At 43.1% G+C, this 7,151-nt stretch overlaps 1 protein-coding gene across 1 annotated transcript in view; it reads left to right on the top strand.

Annotated features, from left to right (window-relative positions):
* Window positions 1–7,151, top strand: part of HJURP (Holliday junction recognition protein) — an 84,353-nt gene that overhangs the window by 1,693 nt on the left and 75,509 nt on the right. The gene's annotated exons all lie outside the window — the stretch shown is intronic.

Genomic DNA, 7,151 nt, shown 5'->3' with positions numbered 1-7,151 from the left:
CACAGGGTTCTCAGTGGATGATGTTTCATAAGTAGATTCCACTCATGGTGCCCGTGTGTGTGTCAGAGTAGAACTGTGCCCACAGAGTTCTCAGTGGATGATGTTTCTTAACTAGATTCCACTCATGGTGCCCTGTGTGTGTCGGAATAGACCTGTGCCCCACAGGATTCTCAGTGGATGATGTTTCATAAGGAGATTCCACTCATGGTGCCCCGTGTGTGTCAGAATAGACCTGTGCCCCACAGGGTTCTCAGTGGATGATGTTTCTTAAGGAGATTCCACTCATGGTGCCCCGTGTGTGTCAGAGTAGATCTGTGCCCACAGGGTTCTCAGTGGATGCTTTTCTGGGAAGATTGGTGGTGAAGTGCCGTCAAGTCAATTCCAGTTCATAGTGACCCTGTATAGCATTTCTGAGGTTGTAAATCTTTAAGGGAGCAGAAAACCTCATCTCTCTCCAGCGGAACAATTGGTAGTTTTGAACTGCTGACCTCAAGGTTAGCAGCCTGACTTTTAACCACTGCCATTGCCAGAGCTCCTTGGAAACCTATATCCAGGGCTTCTTTCTTCCTCGGTACCTCTGGGTGGGCTCCAGTCTCCAGCCTTCTGGCTAGAAGCTGAGTGCTTTAGCCCTTTGCACCTCCCAGGGACTCCAATGAAGAAGCAAGTCCCTGCTATTATGGGATTCTGGGAGTCCTGGTGATGCTGTAGGATTAGCGCTGGACTGTTAACCAGAGAGTAGGCAATTCAAACCCACCAGCCCCTCTTCAGGTAAAAGAGGGGGCTTTCTGCTCCCATAAAGATTTACAGCCTCAGGAACCCTAAACTGGGTCACTATAAATCCGAATCAACTCAGCTGTAAGTTGGTTTGATTTGGGTCTGTTAGGGGCAGGTACACCATCTGTGAAGTGAGGCTTCCAGTTAAGGTTTGGGGTTTTTTCTGAATATTCAAACTCTAGCAGTGGTGACAGGAAAGAATCTCCGTGTTAAAAAAATGTACAATCACAACTTTCTCAGCCTTCCTGCGTGGGTCTACCCACTTACCTGTGCCAATCACAAACATTCACGGAGTGTCTGTCAACTGTCACGCATGCTCGGGTTTTACAGGCACTAACCGGACCAAGCTCCCAACAAGCACGTGAGGTGGGCCCTCAGCATCATAAATCCCCAATTCAGCCACATGAAGGTCCACCCAGACCCCTTTTGTGCAGTCGCTGGAACACTGAATTTACTTTCAGGATTCTGAAGGTAAGCCTACCAGGAAAAGCTTGCTGAAGAGAGGCTAAGAAATGGCCAGGTTCAGACTGGGACGGAGTGGACCAGAGCAGCGTGAGAACGTGAGAACGTCTGCTAATCAGCTTGTTTGCAGGCAACAGAGCCGGTTTCTTGCTGCAGTGATTATGCACAGATCTAACTCACTACCCCTTTGCTCATTGAAAACTTCAGTTAAAACCTTGTTAACACTACCTTTAGAGCTGGTAATATGTGCATTTCTTTAACACCAAAACAACAAACCAAACCTGTCTCCTTGGAGTTATTGCTGACCCATGGCGCCCCCTTGTGTTACAGAGTAGAACTGTTCCGTAGGAGTCCATCATATTTATGGAAGCAGATCACCAGGTATTTCTTCTGCAGCAATCCTGTGTGTGTTCAGACCATCAACCTTTATGTAGGTAAAAGGACGCAGCGCTGTATAAATGTAAAGACTGATTAGAAGCATTTGATTTAGGTTTCTGTGCTAAATTCAATGAAGGTTTCTGCACTAGGCTAGACAATGGCCCTAAAGATGTCCAAGTCCAGCCCCCCGAACCTATGAATAAGTCAGGTTCATGACAAAGGGTAACTAACGTTGCTAATCTGTTCACCAATGAACCCTGGTAGCACACTGGTTAAAGTTCTCAGTGGTGTGAATCCACCAGCACCTCTGCTGAATGAAAATTGGATAGCTGAGTCCTTCTAATGTTATACAGCCTTGGGAACCCTCTGTCCTATAGCGTTGCTCTGTGTTGGATTTGCCTCCATGGCAATGTGTTTAATCCGTCCATCTTTTAAAGAGGGATTATTCCAGATTATCCAAGTAATTACAAGGGTCCTTATAAGTGCAAAAGAGAAACAGAACAGAACAGAATTAGGGAAACAGATGTAATATTGAAGGAGATCAGAGACATCTTTGGATATGGAAGAAGGGTTTCGCATTCATCATCAAAAAGATTACAGTACACCGCTGTCTGTGATAGGATAATAGCCATATGCCTACAGGGAAGACCAGTTCATACTACTATTATTAAAATTTGCCCACCAACCACTAAAGCCATTGATGACGAAATTGAAGAATTCTACCAATTTCTTCAGTCTGAAATTGATCAAACATACAATTAAGACGTACTGCTAATTACTGGCAATTGGAATGCAAAGGTTGGAAACAGTACTGACTGGATGGCATCGAACAACAAAAATCAGGCTAAATAAGAATAGTATGCACGTGACTCATCTGTCGATTTCTCAAAGACACTGTTAGGAAGAGATCCCGTCCGTGACCCGTGGACTCCCTGAATCAATGTGTGTGATTTTGAAGCGCCCACTCATTGTTACATCAGAGCTAGGAAATAAATGCAGCTTTCGAGAAATAGCAACTCTCCATTGTTGTGTTCATGTCCATCCTTTATGGAGTATTTGATGAATTCCCTGCATGATGGCATCAATTACAACTGGCAGACACAGAATTTGGGAGCAAACACATCTGACATTTGCTTAGCAGACCCAAGGCATGGTGGAGGGAGACATGTGAAGACTTTCTAGGAAGTAACTTATGAACAGGGTCAGTATGTCATGGGCCAAGGGCAACCTTCATCAGATGGTATGAGGCAGGTGAACAGGTGAAGCACACTTCTGCTGTACAACTGATGTGCAAAATCTGCTACTGTTACCTCTATTCATACTGGTGTGGCGCTGTAGGATCAGCATTGAACTGTGAACTATAAGGTCGGCTGTTCAAACCCACCAGCTGCTCCTGGGAAGTCCTGGACAGTGTCGCTATGAGTCAGAATAGACTCAAGGCACTTAGCAGCAATCATACTCATTACCGCAGTAATATTAAGAGAAACAAAGGGTAGCTCAGTGGAACACCAGGCAGCAGTTGATAGCCTGTGGCCATGGGACATATACAAGGTCCTACTGGGAAAACCAATGGATCAAGAGTCTGAAGACTTGAGCTTGAGTCCCAGTTCTGACCCTTCCTGTGGAAGTAACAAAGCCAGTGCTCTCAGCGTAAAATGGAAACCATAATGACCCATTACTGGAGGTGACTGTCACAGAAGTCAAGTTTCCATGTTTGGTGTTGTGGTTGCCATTGAGTTGACTCTGACTCATGGAAACTCCACAGAGAACAGAGTGAAACACTCCCCAATCTTGCACCAACTTCACAATAGTTGCCATGTTTGAATCCATGAAACTTGAGGCTAAGTCCAAACATGGGTTTGGTGTGAACTTGACTGGGACAGGATTCTCAGTGGTTTAGCAGTTACAATATAGTAATCACCTCCATGATGGCATCTAATGTGAAATAATCACTCCCCATGGTGGGCTCACGTGATCATCCCTGTTGTTGTTGCTGTGTGCCTTCGACTTAGCTCCAACCCTGTATAAAGGTTCCAAGGCTGTAATTCTTTATGGGAGCAGAAAGCTTCATCTTTCTCCCCAAGAGTGGTTTTGAACCACTGTCTCCTGAGCAGTGGTTTTCTAGTGAGCTTGAACTACTGACTTTGTAGTTAGCAGTCTAATGACTATCCTACAGAGTCAGTAATTATCCTATGTTTTGTAAATCCTCGCTTCTATGATGTAAATGGGGGAGGATGCAATCTAGCAATCTACAGGATGGAGATTGTATCTTGAGTAAATCTCTTTTGAGATATAAAACAGATGAAGCAAGCAAGCAGAGCTCAGAGGGACCTACTGCCACCAAGAAATAAGAGCTGGGAGTGAAGTCCCTGCACTATGAAGCTCCCAGATCCAGGGAAAGATGGATGCCAAGTCACCCAAAGATCTCCAAGGAGTGCTGGGCCTACAGATGCTGAAAGGAAACAAGGACCTTTCTCCAAAGGCATTTTTCTGAATTCACACTTCTAGCCTCCTAAACTGTGAGAGAATCAATTTCTGTTTGTTAAAGCCCCGCCCTTGTGGTATTTCTGTTACAACACACTAGAGAGCTAAGACACGATCTCATTTAGGGTCCTCCTCTTTTTCACAGACTAACATTCCAGTTATACTTCTTCTAAGACTTATTTGTTCATTCTTCTGGCAATTCATTGTGTAGTCAGTATTTTTCACCAATACCATCATTCAAATGCATCAATTCTTCTACTACATTCCTTATTCATTGTCCAGTTTTCACATGCATATGGATACGAGGACATATACAGTTTTGGAAGCCCGATGGGTAAGTTCTATCCTATACAGTTGCTATACATCAGAATCAACTCGATGGTAATGCATTGGTTTTTTGTTGGCTTTGCCAATCGACCAATGAAAGGTATCTTCTTAATCAAAGTCTATGAGAGTCGGAATTGGTTCCAGCTTTAATTCATGGGGATTAGGCAATTCTTTCTGCCTCCGAAGTCTGCAGTAAGGATAAAATGAAAACAGAGAACCAGAGAGAGAGGGTGTGTGTGCAAGTGCCTCGAGGCTGTTTCTGTAATCGTCTGGGCAGGTTAAATGCTATGATGAGCAATTGCTTCTATCTGAGGATAAATGAAAGAGAAGTCTATCCTTGTTCTTGTCCAACTTGATGGTAGGTGTTCTTCAGGGAGCCTTCCATGTGGTAGTCAAGGATACATTCTGTGCCTCTGCCATCCACTGGATGACCATCTGTAAACTCCAGCAGACCAAGATAAAGAGTAGAAAATTTTAATACCAGTTCTGGACATGACAAACAGCACGCCTATCTACTCAGCACTGACCAGAGCACAGCGCCGAGGCCACAGCTGCCTGGAAGGGAGGTTGGTGGTGGAGTTCAGTTGTGTGACCAGAAAGAAAGCAGGGCTGAGAAACACTGATCAGTCTTCTCCAGAAGCTATAAAGTAAGCGAGGGACTTTATTAATGCTTAATCATATCTTCCACATCTGAAGGCTAAAGCATTGGACCGCAAGATTGGTTTGAACCACAAAGTAGGTGGTTCAAACTCACCAGCCGCTCCTTGGAAACTCTATACATGGTCGCTATGAGCCAGAATTAGCTTGATGGCACTTAACAACAACAACACATCTTTTTGCTCATGATCTTGATATGACATCAACTGTTTTGTGGCAAAATCAAAATTAGCAAAATCTGCTGATGTCATTCTTAGGTCTGAAGTGTTCAATGTTCCAGGTCAGTCAGTAGAAAAGGAGGAGAGAAAGAGGAGGGAAAGGGGGAGAAGGAGAAACAGAAGAGGAAGAACAAGGAATAGTCAATCAAGTCCTCAGGCTAAGGGTGTTCCATTGTACATTTCCTTGCCCGTGTCTTCACTGATAGGGAGTCATTGTTAATGGTAAGAATGTGAACTTTGCAGAGGGCAGTACTTAATAGAAGTGCATTTCTAGAACCTTTGCAATTTGTATATTCCAAAACACATTAATTGATTGTAGACCCAATATTCAATCTTTTCTCCATTTGTGACGATATTGTCCAGTTGTAAGGATTTTTGTTTTCTTTACATTGAGTTGTAATCTCTTTTGAAGGCTGTGTGGATCTTTGATCTTTGTCAGTGTTTCACAGTTAATGAGTCTTCCTCCAACTTTGATGCCACAGTCTTCTTCCCGTTCTCAGATTATTTGCTCGTAGCATAGTGGTTACGAATTGGGCTGCGAGTCGTAAGATCAGCAGTTCGAAACTACCAGCGGTTCCACAGGAGAAAGATGAGGCAGTCTGCTCCCATAAAGATTTACAGCCTCGGAAACCCTGTGTAGGGTCGCTATGAGTCAGAACCGACTCCACGGCACACAACAACAACAACAACATGCAGATTAAATAAGTATAATGAAAAGATGTAACCATGGCACACACCTTTCCTGATTCTAAACCAAACAACTGCTTCTTGTTCTAAACACAGTTCTACATGAACACAATTAAGCGTCCTGGAATTCCTGTTCTTAACAACATTACCTGTCATTTGCTATTATCCACATAGTCGAATGCCTTTGTGTAGTCGCTAAAACACAGGTAAATATTCTTTCTGGTATTCTAGGCTTTCACTCAAGATCCATTTGACATCAGCAATGAGATTCCTTGTTTCACAACCTCTTTTGAATCTGGCTCGTATTTGTACTGGTTTTATTTTGATGTACTGCTGCAAACATTTTAAATGATCTTCAGCATAATTTTTTACTTGCATATGATATTAATGATGTTGTTGTTAAATGCCATTGAATCTGTTCCGACCCATAGTGTCCCTGTTTAGGGTTTCCAAGGAATGGCTGGTGAGATTGAACCACCAACTTGCAGTTCAAACTGATTTTGCAATCCAGAGGAGTAACCCACAGTGCCACATCAGGAGCCCGATATCAAAGCTATTTATTGTTCAATAATTTCAGCATACCACTGGAGCACAGATATGGATCTCTTCCCATGTCTTTGGAATGGGCACAAATATGGAACTCTTCCAGGAGCTTGGCCAGGTGGTTATCTTTCCGATTTCTTGGTACAGAAGTGGCAAGCACTTCCAACAGTGCATCCATTAGTTCAAACATCTCAATTGGCATTCCATCCATTCCTGGAGTATTGTTTTCTGTGAATGCCTTCAGTGCAGCTCATTGCATTTAATCTATCCTTGAGAGGGTCTTTAAATCCAGATAGGATATACTCAAGGTTGTATTCTGGTTCTCATGCACTTGTTTTAATTTTAAAATTATTTTATTTTTTTGAATTCCATTTCACAGATGAGGAAATTGAGACTCAAAAAGATTAAGTAACTTTCTCTAATTGAAAGTAAAGCAAGGCTTGTCTAACTCTAGAAAAATAAGCTCCTAGTAATAAAGTCAGTTTCTGAATCAGGATGAGGTTTTTGATAGTGTTGGAGTTTATGGTGGTTGTGTTGATAGTAGTGGTTATGTTGATAGTGGTGGTGGTGATGGTGTCGATGTTGGTGCCGTTGATGGTGGTGGTGTTAATGGTGTTGATG

The sequence above is a fragment of the Chrysochloris asiatica genome, unplaced genomic scaffold, assembly GCF_000296735.1.
Source record: "Chrysochloris asiatica unplaced genomic scaffold, ChrAsi1.0 scaffold00096, whole genome shotgun sequence".
NCBI lineage: Eukaryota > Metazoa > Chordata > Mammalia > Afrosoricida > Chrysochloridae > Chrysochloris > Chrysochloris asiatica.
Note: the sequence above shows the minus strand (reverse complement) of the source record. Positions and strands in the feature narration are given on the sequence as shown.